Source organism: Gobio gobio, assembly GCF_949357685.1.
Source record: "Gobio gobio genome assembly, chromosome: 10".
NCBI lineage: Eukaryota > Metazoa > Chordata > Actinopteri > Cypriniformes > Gobionidae > Gobio > Gobio gobio.
The window spans coordinates 37037337-37053595 of NC_137116.1; the positions used below are offsets into that span (position 1 = coordinate 37037337).

At 40.3% G+C, this 16259-nt stretch overlaps 1 protein-coding gene across 1 annotated transcript in view; it reads left to right on the forward strand.

The window, feature by feature from the left end:
- The first annotated feature begins 13 nt into the window (after nucleotides 1-13).
- slc20a2 (solute carrier family 20 member 2) overlaps nucleotides 14-16259 on the forward strand; it is a 55076-nt gene continuing 38830 nt past the window's right edge. Inside the window, exon 1 of the mRNA XM_079827337.1 lies at nucleotides 14-667. The gene's annotated coding sequence lies outside the window, so the exon portion shown is untranslated. The remainder of the gene's footprint in view (nucleotides 668-16259) is intronic.

Consider the following 16259-nt stretch of genomic DNA (forward strand, 5'->3'; position numbering starts at 1 on the left):
GCAGCAAGGAGTCGGACTTCCCATCACTAGTCTCGTGTTGCGCGCATGTGTTGAGAACGCGCGAATGCTGTTACGTAACAATACGTATACTGACAAATACCTGCCCACTTTCTAATACATAAAACATAGCAATAATATTTGATAATATTACGAATTGAGTATCGATGCCTAGTATGTTCTTATCCTAATCGAGATTTATTATGGATAACAATCGACACGACTCGTCACGTGATCCAGACATTTTAATAAACCTCCTTAGAGGTTTCCTCAGAAAAAACAATGACCTCGTGGCTCGTGCAAGAATACATTTCTGTAACAGTCGTATCTAAAACATCCCATAATAAACATAATACACGCCCATTTGATTGAATCCACTGCAGTTTGGTTGATACTCCAGCTGAAGGGGGACAGGACTTCGCATTGGTTTGTCTCCACACGTTCTTTCCCGTTTTTTCTCCGTACACGGAAAGCTCCTACCCCCCTGATCCCTCAAGCGCCCGGATGCACACACCAGCAACAGTCAGTCAGTCAGGACAAACATGGTCGCCGGAGCTGAAGGAAGCCTTTAGGAATCCCCGCTCTGAAATTCTCTTCATAAAGTAAGGGCTCACACACTGGTCGCCTGAAGCACGTAAAGCCTTCACCGGAGGACTGAATTTTCTTCTTGGTGAGTAAGAGCTGTGTCACTGACCGCTGTCAAGCCGTCGATAATTCGTCAATGGATTAACGTTAGATTCACGCGACAGGGAATATTTCCAGACCCACGCGCTCAGGAATAGGGAAAAGGCCCGCTTATTACTTTGTTACTCGCGTGTGCAACTACATATGGCTTTGAGACGCGGTCATATAGCCTGTAAAGGGATTGTATATTAAGGAGGGATTGTATATTAAGGAGGGATTGCGTGGTTTTTCTCCGGGTCAGATTTGTCCACTGGTATTTAATACTATTAACCGCTTTGTATTAAGCATGGTGTTCGTTTTGAGGGTATGACAGAGCTTTTGCTGATTTTGTATTCATTTGAATTTATATATTTGTAAGAAAGGTCGCCCTAGTCAGACAGCCTATGTCGAGAGAGACAGACAGCAACGGGCAGGCTGCAGTGATTTGAGAGACGTTATACACGTGATTGTCTGTTGTAACATTTTATAATGTCGAAGCTCTTATTTACTATAAACTCTTTTTACACGACCCACAGCAAAATATAGCGAAATTGTAGTTTATAGTTAAGCAGTGTCACACGAAAAGAATTGCCTCTTGCCTCATGTTATAAGCTGTGCTAATATTCACTATGACAGACTGAGTCTGTGATGCAGCTTTTAGTCATTAATTACAAGTAGGCTAACAAGTAATTAATTAAGGTGCAGAAAGTAAGCGTTTTATAAAACGGTTACCACATAATAAATATTTAAGAACATCAATTTATATAATATTGTTTTATTGTAAAGATTCTTTAAGTTGAAATTCTTCCGATCTGTTAACAAAGTAACGTTGCTATGCAACACAAATAACAAACTGCTATGTGAGCTGCGCTGTGATGTAACAAAGTGCCTACATGTCCTACATGTTTTTTCAGTTGCCTGTTTGTCCAAACAGCTTCAAGGTGAATCACAACATTACAAGTAAAAAGACAAAGGTATAAGACTTTAATAAGGGAAATGACTACATTCACAAGACGCATTGCCAATGACAAATCGAAGTCATTCTTTTGTCATAATTTGCGATTTGTTTTGATTCTCTGATTGGTGGAGATTTATTTGCAGAATCATGGGTAATGTAGTTTTCACCAGGAAATCTGCTGTTAAATATAGGTGCGTTTGTGCTATGTTGTTATTACCTTAATGATTGTGAACTGTACAAAGCCCTCACATGCTTGTAGAACTTGTAAATAAAGTAATGTGTAAATTTTCTGAGAGTTACGACTTGTACAACATGTCCACTGTATCACCTGACCACTGCCGATTTAAAGGATTAGTTCACTTCAAAATGAATATAGTTTAAAGGTCCCATGGCATGAAATTTTCATTTAATGAGGTATTTCAACATTAATATGAGTTCCCCTAGCCTGAATATTGTCCCCAAGTGGATAGAAATGTTGATCGGTGTAAACCCGAGTTCTGGCTGTCTCTCTCTGCCTTTGAGAAAATGACAGGCCAGACGAGCCAATCCTGAAGTCTCCTGGTTTGACGTCCAAGCAGGAACGGTTACCTCCCTTTCCTCCGCCCAGAGAATCTGGCACGCCCATGCAAACGCTCGAGAGATCATTGCTTGTGAATGAGTGAACGCTGAATGAGATCATGGGTTGTGAACGAGTGAATACAGTTTCTCAGTGTTTGGATGTACAAATGAAAACAGAAGTCTTTTTTCAGTTCCTTCTGATCTGTGATCAGTGATTTCTGATGTGTAGCTAATTATTTATTATTCGTGCACACACTGCGTCTTCTCTCTCTCCAGACAGAACGGTGTTTTCGTGTTTTCTATCTTGTGAGTCAGTGTTTTTGTACGTCCTCGTCGCGTCTATCGGTTCTAAAATGTGCATACAGTCATGAGTTTCTGCTCAACATCGGCCTCACACACGCCGAAGCTCGGGCTGCACTGGCCGGTGGCCTTCAACATCCCCGACCCCCAGTACTGCATCTGGCCCACAGCGGAGGCACCAAACGCGGCGTGAGATTAAGCAGAAGGGGGGTAAGCGTGAGCATATCCGGGTTAGCCAGCCTAGCCCCACAATAAACTGGATTACATTCGATTACTGCTGTTGTGTCTTTGTTTGCGCTGTGTACTCAACGCGCGTCACTGACGTTTTTATTTTATTTAAAAAATAATGCTATTATCAACACTTACTTTTAACTCGTTCATCTCGACAGCTGTAATGGTACTTTGCATGTGTTACAAAGTTGGTAATAATGATGAAGACGGACTCGGTGTAACTGGGACTCGTTTTTATTCAGAACTCTCAGATACAAACACAATAAACTCGCGCTGACAGACAGCGCTCTCATAACTCAGTAGTTACTATAAATAACTTTGTTAGCAATCGCTGAGCTCCGTCTCTGGTACATTTGTGATGTCCGGTTCGCGAACGATCTTTCTTTTGAACCAGTTCTTTTTAGTGAACAAAATCAGTTCACCACATCGGACTGAATCGTTCGAAACGGTTCGCGTCTCCAGTCAGCGCTGATCCATAATTTACTAAAGTTACTAACTTTCTGACATGAGTGACAGTCCCTCCGACTAGAAATAGACTAATAACCTGAAGTATATGCTGTAACTACAACAGTTCAGTAATGCTGAGAACTGATGTGAAGTGAACTCAGGTCCATCCGTCTCTCTGGCAGCAGCTCGTGCCTGCTCGTCCCTCGTAGACCTCGTTAAACCACGCCCCCTCCGCTCATTTAAAATGCAAAGATGTCAGCCAATCACAACAGTGGGCGTTTTTACTGAAGTCTCACAGCAGACACGCCTCTTGTAACAGGGCCTTCAGCCACAGGGCAAACAGCAGTATAGAAAAAATGCCTTTTATTTCTAAATTTTGACATTTTATGATGTAAAAGTCATACTAACAATATAAGTACACCTCAGGAAACATTATAAAATAATAGAAAAATGCCATGCCATGGGACCTTTAATTCCTGATAGTTTACTCACCCCCATCTCATCCAAGATCTACATGTCTTTCTTTCTTCAGTCGAAAAGAAATCAAGGTTTTCGAGGAAAACATTCGAGGATTTTTCTCCACATCATAGACTTCAATGGAATCATTGAAACTGCATTGATTTGGACCAATATGTGGAGAAAAATCCTGGAATGTTTTCCTCAAAAAACTTAACTTCTTTTCGACTGAAGAAAGAAAGCCATCAACACCTTGGATGAGATGAGTCAAATTTTCATTTTGAAGTGAACTAATCCTTTAAAGGAACACGCCGACTTTTTGGGAATTTAGCTTATTCACGGTATCCACCAGAGTTAGTTAAGTCCATACATACCATTCTCATCTCCGTGCATGCCATAACTCTGTCTGACGCACCCACTGCTAGCCTAGCTTAGCACAAAGACTGGAGGTAAATGGCTCCAGCTAGCCTACTGCTCAAGAAGTGACAAAATAACAGCAACATTTCCCTATTTACATGTTGTGATGTGTATAGTTAAATCGTGTACTGACCGACGGAAGATGAAAAGTTGCAATTTTTCTAGACCGATATGGCTAGGAACTATTCTCTCATTCCTGCGTAATCAAGGAACTTTGCTGCCATACCATGGGTGCAGCGGCGCAATGATATTACGCAGTGCCTGAAAATAGTCCCCAGCACGCTCTCTGTGCAAGCAGGTTGTCACGTTGGTAATGTTGAAGGAAGTTAGCCTATTTTCAGGCGCTGCATAATATCATTGCGCCGCTGCACCCATGGTACGGCAGCAAAGTTCCTTGATTACTACGCAGGAATGAGAAAATAGTTCCTAGCCTAGAAAATCGCGACTTTATTTTCCGTCAGTCTTAGTACAGGATGTGACTGCACACATCGCAACATGTAAAGAGGAAAATGTTGGCGTTATTTTGTCACTTCTTGAGCAGTAGGCTAGATGAAGCCGTTTACCTCCAGTCTTTGTGCTAAGCTGGGCTAGCGGTGGGTGCGTCAGACAGAGTTATGGAACGCACTGAGATGAGAATGGTATGTATGGACTTAACTAACTCTGGGGGATACGGTGAATAAGCTAAAGTCCTAAAAAGTCAGCGTGTTTCTTTAAGGTGTGTTCGACTTGAAGCGGTGCTGTGCAGACCGATCAGTGTATGACATCAAAGTACAACAAGAGCAATTCAAAAGCATGAGCTTTATTTACGGTAATTACTACACAGCATATGGTTATTTAAAAATATGTTGAAATAATAATGTGGGTTGATGGCATCAGAAAAAAGCATCTACCATCGTTTAACAAACCTCACAGTAGGTCTGTCTTCAATGGTTTTCAAGTTATTGTTAAAAATCCATTCTTCTATATTGAAAATAAATGGGATTTTTACTTCTGAAACCTTTTACTTCTTAACTGAATGTTATGTTATATTGAGTAACTTATGCTTCAGATAAAAATGGCCAGTTAATTTGGTTAAATCTGAGGACCATAATGGACTAATAATATCATGCCAACACGTGAAATCAATATGTCTAGACTCGCTCATCTCCTAATGTATATAATCATAAGAGTGTACAATCTACAGTTGGTGTTCAGTCTGCTCTTGATCGGCAAAGATGAATCAGCACAACAAGACTATGAAATTATTTATTCAAATAGTAGGCTATTCAAATATACTGGAAGCCTTGTATGCTTCCTCGCAGTGCTTGATATCATTTAGTGTATCAGATTACTGTCCTTTTATGGATCTATAAAACAGACTTCACCTTCTGTTGAGATCACACATTTCTCCACAGATTTGAATGGGCAGAATATCAAATAATCACTGAATGCCTAAAAAATTGATCATTAGATACTGTAATAATAAATGTCTGTGTTTTTTACACGCATGAAGAGACTTTAAAACCAGTATTTCACCCTAGAGCATCATGTGCAGCTGCACGTGCTTTGTTTGCATTGTGATAGAATCAGACAGCAACAGCCTCTCAGTGTTTATGTAGATGGGGATACATCTGATAAGTATTTGCTGAGTTGTTGAACTTACTAAATAAAGAAATGGCCAGGTTCAAGCCAATTTTGGTCTCAGCAATTTAGGAGTTTATTCACACAAAAAAACTTTAGTTAACCTGAAACAATGCGAAGCGAATAAACAGTTTGAAGCAAGTTAAATCGTACAGTTGTATGCAGGGCCTAAAATTAACACACTTAACTGGTGTTGGCAAGTTTATGAAACTGTGTCAGTCGCCAGTTGGCCGGTAACAATTTTTTGAATGTGACCATATGAACGCTCTGTGCAGTTGACAGGTCAGTGCTGCAACACGCGTGAAAGGGAATTTGTTACTCATGCACTGTGTGGGAAGTTTTAACATCCTTTCAGGGCATGTCTCAGACAGTTGAGCTCTCTTTCATTCCTTCCTACGCTTGAATGGGCAAATTTACTAAAAATTAAAAATGCCCATCTCGGCGAGTATACTAGTAAACATAGTCGGTTATGACTTAAGTGAACGCAAACATTCAGTCTTAAAGTGACAGCATCCTAATAATTTGAATCAAACAACAAAGGACAAAGAAAATAATCACTGCTCACTGCTCTTGAACGTTAAAAAGGATATGAAAACTATGCAGTGTTATTTATTTGATTAGCCTACCATATTAAACCATATTACCTGAAAACTATTAGCCCTGCCTGATAGGGCTGGACCAGAATATTCGAATATTCGTTCGATGGGTTGGTATTCGATTTTCAAATTTGTGATTTGAATATTCGTTGTTGTTGTTTTCCCGCAAACACCTGGCATCCCGCTCAAAACGGCTCTCATCCGCGCTTGCATATGTTTACACTATAAAATCACTACAAAATACAATACTTTTTTTCAATTATCTTATAGCCAAGCCATTTTTAATGGCCTCGTTATACTTAATAAATATATTTGCCTCTTCTTAGTGTTCCCTGTACCAGAGCGCACAACTGCACGAGCTTATATGGCAGAAGCCATGTCTGAGCTTGCATTTTGGGTTAAACTGCTTTCGTTTGACATTGTGGAAAATAGAACAATATAATCAAAATGTATTATCCTTTTTATACGTTAGGGATGTGACGGTGAACATTTTTTCCCTCATTACTGTGCTTTTGCACTGAGCGGCTGAACGCATGCAGCCCTGCGCCGCGTTTACTTTCGGTTTGCCAATTCAGGGGCGGGTTGCTTGAATTGTGGGTTCATTAGCTATTATTCTTAATGAAAAACATAGCAACAAAACAGTACAATGACAAACTCCCTTAAATAGGCGCTTTTACATCGCTTTGAAACCAAATATTCTGTGATCATCTTGTAATTCAGCTCCTCGCTCTCGTGACGAATATGATCTGACTGCTGCTGCTGATGTGCTGAGACTCCCGTTAGTTTGGCTCAAGTGGCACTTTCAGTTTTTTAATTGTAGTTAGTCTTAGAGCCCTTGTCAGATATTCGCGCCGCGCTAACCAATCAGGAGCTTGCTCTAGTAGTGACAACAATGAGGAGAACATCTGTTTATTATTATCTGGTTCCAACAATATGATTATCACTGTGATAACATTAAATGGCATGAAACACAACCCAGTCTCTTTTTGTTAAATGCAAGTTTATGTATGATCAATAATACAAAAGTATAAGTAAAAGGTATAAGAAGCTATACATGAAATAAAGCAAACAATTCAGTCAAACATTCAAAGTCAGTGCTAGTCGGCTACAACTGTAACGTAAAGTTGTAGCCTAAAAATAAAAAAAGTAATGAAACTTCACTTTGCCCTCAGCCTAAACGATTTGCCAGGGAACAAATTATAGATCCATGAGACCAAAGATCGCCCGTTACATATACACAAGACAAATTATAGCTCGAGACACACCACAGAGACATCAGAGCCAGCGGCAGACGTCAGAAGGACTAGCCGAGGAAAGGCTACTCTCGCCGGGGTAACGAGCATGGAGCGCCGCTGATCCACTGGAGCTCACAACTCCGAAAATGCCAGATAAAATGTTAAAATAGGCACTCTTTTTATAAATAAACCACAGATTTGAGCTTTAAACAACTACATTATCGCCTGAAAAAGTCTTAAATCTACGTTTTGTCACACATTAACAGTAGATTTTAACAAAAAAGTCGTGTAAACACAGCCCATGTCAGCCATTTCCCAACGAGACGAGCCGGCTGGCAGAAGCCCCTCCCAATTCGCGTCTGTTGTGTAGTGAATGTCACACGCGAATTAAGCGAGTAAACTCAAAATGTTCAAGCGTCCAACTTCGCGCAAATAGCGCAAATTATTTGCGTCATTCGCGTCCGGTGTGAACGCCACATAACAGTGAAGTCACCATTTTGTGCCGTCATGTTTCTACAGTTGCCCTAAATTAACAAACTGCTCAATAGAGTGCTAGTCACTCTCTGCTGTCTCTGACGACGACATCTTCGTCCTGTGTCGCCCACCGTAGCTTCTCTATGTGGGGTGAGCGATGGGAGGGCAAAACTACAATTAAGCTTGCTTAGGCTTGTTATACTACAGGTTATGAGGGACAATACAGTGTCGGATTAGAAACATTATGAATGAAACTTACTTTACACTTGAACAGTTGATGTATCAACATCCTAACTATAAGAAAATACAATTAAATAATGTATTTGTCAGTACACATTCTGCCCGCCAAAGTAACACTGCAAATGTGACACAGAAGCGCTTCTGTTCTGAAGTGGCATTTCAGAGATTGTTTAATACTGCTCAGAGTTGGCATAAATGCTTTTACACAGAAGAGCAGATACAACTGTATACTACTACTGTGATACTAGGAGGTAAGGTGGGTCAGAGCAGGCATGATTTTATCTGGCTTTTATGCACCATTATGTCTATACACTGAATTTTGAGCTGGCAAAGAGCAGCCTTAACTTGGCAGTTGGAACTTTGAATTAATTTTATTACTAGTTTTTTTAAAATCTTTGTCACAAATATAACTTTTGATGCTGAAAAAAAGGAATAAATATACCAGTAACACTTTATTTTAGAATTCAATGAATTCATGCTATTAACTAGTTGCTTATTGGCATGCATATTACTCGGATATTGGCTGTTTATTAGTACTTATAAAGCACATATTAATGCCTTTTCAATGACCATATTCTACATCTCTTAATCCTACCCAATACCTAAACATGACAACTACCTTACTAACTATTAATAAGCAGTAAATTAGTTTATTGAGGCAAAAGTCGTAGTTAATAGGGAATACGTGTTCCCCATACTAAAGTGTTACCAATATAGATTTAGTATGATAGTGAGTTATACCTTTAATGAAGGAATGAGGCAGTTTTCCACAATATACAGAGAGTGAATTACCCATCTTCCATGTTCCCTGTTGCTACTCTCACAATACTTTCAATACGCTCCCTCTGAGCTTTGAATGCCAGTACTCACAACACAGCCTTGTGTGTATCCCCGACAACATTTGGCTCTTCGGTTGGCATTCTCAAAGGAAGGCAAGTTGCCCATTTACCATGCCCACTGCAGCACTAAAGGAACAATAAGTCATTGATATGTCTGAGGAACTGCTGGGAGGTGCTCTTTAAACACAATGGCTAATTCTTAGAAAAGGGACATGGCAGTGTTGTGAAGATGTCGGAACAGGTTATGGTACTGTTTGTAGCAGAACATTGTGGCTGAATTCCCACCTTAGGGGGAATTTAAACAAAAAACATGACATAAGCAGGAGGAGAGGAGGTGACCACATTAGTTTGTCATTGTTTATGAAATGGCGACATTCTGCAATGTTTCTAAATAAGACATTATGGCAAACACTTGGCTTTTCGAAGTCACTGACTCCATTAAGCTATCATGAAGATGAATGGGTTTTTAAATTAAGTGCCGTGGCTGAATTTATGACCAGGTTAAGTGGTGTTAAGAGTTAGTTTGTTGTTACGAGAGCACAACATGAAATGCTTTAGATGCCCATGGTTGCCTCTTCTTGTTTAGTTTTTAAAGTAACTTCATATACACCCTCCAATAAATTCGGTGGAGGAATCCACAGAGCCTCACCCTGAACTAAATGAAGAGCAGAAACACCCTGTACATGCCCTTTGACATCAAACAAGTCTGTGCTTACCAGTATGTACAAGTTTAGTGTGTAAAGAACTGACGAGGGTTCGTATTCTCTTTTTGTCACATGGAAATACGGGGCTGCTTGTTGCTGTCTTGATGTCACTCCTCTGCAACTGGCACCAGTCCCAGATGACACTGTAGCGCTGCTAGGGTAATGGGTGAAAATTTTCGACCTGTCAGTAAATAGTGTGCAGGTCTGTCATGTGTTTGTCATCACTGAATCTTTCATTCACTCAAAGCTAGAGATGGCAAAAAAATTTGACTGACTGATAAAATGTAGATATGTGACCAGTCACTGTGACTGAAATTCTAATTTCTGTTGGCAGTTGGCATTTTAGAGTAATGTATAAAGGCAGGTCGGCAGTAGCCACAGGCTGCCTCTAGTGCTACTTGATGTTGCTGTAGGCATACTGTCACTGAGCCGTTAGAACATAATTTTGGCAAATATGTCTCTGAAATGACCGGTACACTTGCTGATGTTTTAAAAGGAAAACTCTTTCCTGCTTCAGGGTGAAAGCAAAACTGTATGAAATAAAGCTCACATCAGAAGGAGCTGAAAAAAAAAACAGATAAATGTAATTTTATGGAGTTAAAGACACCATGAAATGAGAATTTTAGTCTGTGTGCCTGTAAACTTCAAGGCTGTATTTAAGCCACGTACAAGGTTATCCTGAAAGAAAACATGCTTCCTTCTGCTCTTGACAATGTTCCCCAACTTGAAGGACAATGCTCCAATCCACACAGCTAGGCCAATTAAGGTGTGGATGGAGGACCACCAGATCAAGACCCTGTCATGGCCATCAGACCTGAACCATACTGAAAACCTCTTGAATATAAGGGTCACCAGCCATTAAATAAAGCCAAGCTGTTTGAATTTTTTTGCCATCAGTGGCATAAAGTCACCCAACCCAGCAGCAATGTGACAGACTGATGGGGAGCATTAGCCTAGAAATCTAGACGCACCCTAGCAGCAGCAAATATAATTTGTAGCCAGGGCATCTAGCAACTTTCCGTTGGCTTGCGAGCATGAAAAACCAAACTCTAGTCAGGCCAATCACATCGTGTATAGAGTCGGTGGGCGGGCTTAACATAATGACGGCAGATTTGCGGCGGTTCTGCTACTTGAAAACAAAGAAGCTAGCGAATAGCGGTCTTTCGAATCGGCTTTGGCTGCGACTCTGGAAGACAAAGCTTTTCTTTGAGAAAAGAACAAAGAACAGGACTGAAGTTATTCTTAAAAAGGAAGATGTGTTCAGAGTTTTGCCGACCGGATATGGCAAAATTGTTATCTATCAACTAGCTCCGCTTCACCTTCTTTGTTGCTCTGGTTCGTTGTAGCGCAATCCTATTGCGTGCAGAGGGAATTTGAAAGACAACTGTTTATCCCGCCTCTCGGATTGAGCCCTGCCAATGGTGTTTTCCCAGACCCCAACATCTTGATGTGGGTCTGGCTTGTCAGGCTAGGGGAGCATGCCAAGATGCATGAAAGCTGTGATTGGAAGTCAGGGTTATTCCACCAAATACTGATTTCTGGACATTAGTTTTGTGTTGTTTAAAGGTCCTGTTCTTCGTGATCCCATTTTTCAAACTTTAGTTAGTGTGTAATGTTGCTGTTAGAGCATTTATAATACCTGTAAAATTATAAAGCTCCCAAGCGAGATATTTTATTTAACAGAAGTTCCCTTTCAAAGCCTACAGCGAATGGCTGGTTAGGACTACATCCTGGTATTTCCTGCTTTAATTACGTCAGTAGAGCAGTATGTCGACTAACCTCCGCCCACAAGAACGCGCGAAAAAGGGGGCGTGGTCTTGTTGCTCCCGCGTGGAGAATAGGAAGTGTTGCGTTCGGTTGCGTTCGTATAGTTTGTTTGTTGCCATGTCGTCGAGACGCTGTTATTTTCATCCCGGAGTCAAGTCACCTTTGTTTGGCTTTCCCAGGGACGCTGTACTTAGAGATCATTGAGCGCATGCATCCCCGTTATGGTAAGAGGCGTGACCTTTCCGTTAACGTGCGCTCTGCGTGCCCTAAGCTGCTGTCGAATCACAACACGGGAACCGCTGGCACAATCAGAACTCGTTACGTATTTCTGAAGGAGGGACTTCATAGAACAGGGAAATCTTTCAAGCCGTTTTGAGGACAGTGAAAACAGCAGTATACAGATAAGTAAATTGTGTGAAAAATACTGTGTTTTTTTACACGCGAAACATGAACACATGTTATATTGCACACTGTAAACACAATCAAAGCTTCAAAAAAACACGAAAAACGGGACCTTTAAAAATGAATATAAACTTGTTTTCTTTGCATTATTCGAGGTCTGAAAACATAGCATCTTTTTTCGTAATTTTGACCCGTTGTCATTTTATGCAACCCTGTCCTGGGGACCCCCCCCCACTGCACATTTTGCCTCATTTTCCTCATCAGATACACCTGATCCAACTTGTCAGCTCATTAGTTGAGACTGCAAGACCTGAGGTGCGTTCCATTCAACCGTAAGTTGACTGCGATGTGGACTTCACAGGGTAATCCAAAGGGAGCGAACGTGTTCAGTTCAAAGGGTACTGCAAACGGCGCAGGGAAGAGTGGAACATCGATACGTCACTTCACAGGAAGTGGAGAGTAAAAATCAATCAAAGTCATTGCGCGTCGCATTACCAGTCTGAACTAACGATGGAGCAGAGCCGTTGGAAGTTTTTAAACAGCTCTGCGATGGAGGAGTTTACGTATGCATTTGAATATTCATAGTTATTATACAAACTAGAGTATTTCTGAATGGTTATGGCAATAACTGTTACATTCGCAAGTATACATGTATATATGAAGAGTTCGGTTGCAAAACGCGATAAACGCCATTTTTTGACATTTGGGTTTTATTATTGGAAATCACTGTTTAGATGTACCTTAATCTATGTGTGAATGGCTGCCATTAATAAGATTTAAAAATGTACATTTTAAGCCTACTACAAAATGTATTTTTTCACAAAACGCGATATCCGCCAGCCCAGTTTCTTTACAAAGTGCGATATAGAACGTTCTGCTGCGCGAGCTCAGGATGTCACGCGAGGAGAGAGTCACCGCCGGTGAAGTGCTCCGTGTTTGCTCAGTGATTTAACGATAATATCAAAACAAAAAACATAATTTTAAAAAGAGGATTCAATAGGCTAACTAAACGTTTACCATTTAATTGCTTATACTGTAGGCGAGCTGTCAGTCACGTAGGCTACGTCACTGATCAACAGCTGTCTGTCAGTCAGAGAATCAAAGCTTCAGAGTCAAGCTAACGTTATGGATTTCGATGACGGATTGGAGCCGGTCATTCCAGCTGCTGTTGGGAGAAAGAGGAAGGCATCTAAAGAAAATCATCAAAGGGAGAAGACAAACGGGCAAGGCATTCAGGGGAGGGAAAACATTCAAAGATGAATTGTGTTCATCGTGCGACTGCGAGTAATGTTGGTCTGTGTCATGCCGACAAACTGTCAGATGAAGATGTAGCCTTCACAAACTTCACAAAAATGTATAAAAACGCTACAAAAGTGGACCAGGATAACATTGATTCACTAGCTTTTCTTAATGGTATTACAGTAGTAGAATATAGCCTAAGGTGGATATCAGTGATGCGCGGGTCAATGTATAAACAACCCGCACCCGACCGACGTTTTCAACTAACCCGCCCGCAACTCGGACCGCAAAAAAAAAAGAAGAAAATATTGTACCCGACCCGCTTCCTGACCCGCATTTTTTAAAAGTAGTAAATGCTCATCGTAGCTCATTGGGCCATTGAGAAAATGTTTCAGGCCCTGACGTGGTGTGCTCAGAGGTGCAGCAGCGAGAGCAGGCAGTTCTTGCGGCGGCCCATCATTTTCCATTTCAGCTCCAGATGCATATTATTGATGAACGCGATGTTTATGTTTCGACCCGGCTTGAAGAATTCATCAGCCCACATTTGGAAAACATTTGGAAAAGTGTGAAAGCCCTTAGGAGCGCAAACTGTTATTTTTCTGAATGCTGTATGATATAGCCTAGTGTTATGTAATACAGGCTTGATTTATTCATTTATTTCGTTTAATTTTCTTAACAATTAAGATGCTGCATGTGTTTATCCAGTCTAATCGAAGTGTGCGTCTCTCCCCCGACTTTCCCAACAAAAATCCCGCCCCCTCTCAGAAAATACATAAAACTGACTTTAAATGCGTTTAAAAGTAGCCTATTAAAATGGTACAATGGCATTGCTCAGTTCAACGTTTTGGGAAATCGGGCATTTTGTCCCGCGTCAGCATTTATTCAAAAGTTAATAACGCTCAACATTCAAAAGGTAAATAAGGATTTATTGACGATCCGACCGACCGTGACCCGAATATCATTAAAAATATTTTTGGATGACTCGTAACCGCGGGTGGCCGCGGGCACCCGCTCATTTTGGATCAACCCGCGCATCACTGGTGGATATATAGCGTTTTGCAAAAAAAAAAAAAAAAATGTTATGTTGTGAATGTTCTGGCCAAAACTAACTCGGAATCTTATTATTATTAATCAATCTTTGTATATACTATTCCATATATTTATGATGTATTGTTTTTTTAACCAATTTAAGATGTTTGACAATGTTAAGATAAATATGTTGCATTTTGGCATGGTTTTTGACTTATTTATGAACTATTTATGGACATAAAATTAAATAAACAATATCCTGGATTTGAAGAATATTGTGTCCCTGGCCTTCACTGAGCTCAAGTAATAGTTTAATGTACAAAAAATTGTGAATGAACTTGACTGTTGATGTCTTAAATAATAATGTAAAATAACCAACATTTCTCAAAATGGATAGGCCTATATCTCATTTTGCAACGAAACTTTTCATATGTAAACTAATAAAACTAATAGACAATGTTTTGATATAGGGCTGTACGATTAATCGAAAAATAACCGAAACCGACATTCAGAACCTCTAACCGACGTATTTTTTACCATGTCGGTTATTTCGGTTTTCAAGTGACTCCGCCCCGTCAGTCACATCAAGTGCAGTTTTCAGGCACACAGAGAGATGCAGGAGCAGTTATCTGTGTTTATAGATGCCCAGAATCACTATAGTAACTGCATGTTTTACACAGTTTATACAGGTCAGTTAATTGCTGTTCAGCCGCGCTGACACACACACACACACACACACACAGAGACGGAGCGCGCAAGCCCCGAAGCCAGATCGCTTTCACTTTCGTGCTCATAAAGTTTGTCAAGTAAATGCGTTTAAAGGCTTGCCAGTTTCAACATTTAACGCGATTGTGCACTATTCAAAAACAACAATACGGAAAACTTCTCTGTTCAGTGTTCAGCTTTTTTCTGTGGCACAGAGAGCCGAGCCGTGTCGCGTCTCTGAAAACGCGCGCGCCCTGAAGGCAGACCTCTTTCACCTGCGTCCACACAGAGCTGTCATTTGTCGGTGGTTTAAGCCCTACCAGTTTGAACATTAAAGCGAGTTTCGACCATCAGATGTGTATTATGTTGAACTAATGCCTGATAATATATTGTGACAAACGAACACTCAGACAGAAGCTCGCGCAGAGAGCAGCGCAGAAACGCAGTGTCAACGCTGTCCTGTGACTAAAGTAAAGTCACTAAAGTAGCTTAGAAACTCAACCGTTATAGGCATAGGCCTACATTTTAATACCTTTGCAGTAAGTACAAACCACAGCTTCATAATGAATAGAGACAGTATGAGTAATTCACACACACAATCACTCTCTCATTAATGCATTCAAATAAATGTAATGTAGGCCTATGTGCTAATGTATCTGTGTCTGATGTACAACAAGCAGAAATCTGCCCCATAGACAATAACTGCTGAAAGTCAACCGTTTCCTTCAAGTACTTTAATATCACAAAGAAATGCACGTTTTCATTAGAAAAAAAATCCACCTTTAGTATTAGAAAATATTTACAGTACAAACCTTATCAGTGAACTTACTCAAAAATCTTATGAGGACAAAAAAAAAAGAGCAAAATAATCGTTCATTAATCGTAATCGAGGTCAAATGTTCAATTAATCAAGGTTTTTATTTTTGGTCAAATCGTTACAGCCCTATTTTGATAATATTTTTTAGATACACAGTGTTTTGTAAATGTATATGCTTATTACATGGTTTTAAATTTGAAAGTAAAGTAATTTACAATATTAATTTGTTATATCATAATCTGCACGACCTCGTCGTTGCCTTTCTTTGATGTTGCAGGGCGTTCCAAATGATTCCAAAAGTCCACTTCACCTGATATACCGTGCTCCGGAAGTAGGGAGCAGTGAACACTGCGTAGAGACCCTGTCGAATGGAAAGCACTGCTGAAGTGGGTGTGTCTGATGAGGGAGACATTCAAAATGTGCAGTGGTGGGGGGGTTAGAAATGTTGTCAATTAAAAAAAATAATTTTACTCCGATTAATAATAAATAATGCTAATTTTGCAGTGGTTATTTTACTTAATTTAGTCAATTTACTGACTATGACACAGTCATATGGGTCTACAGT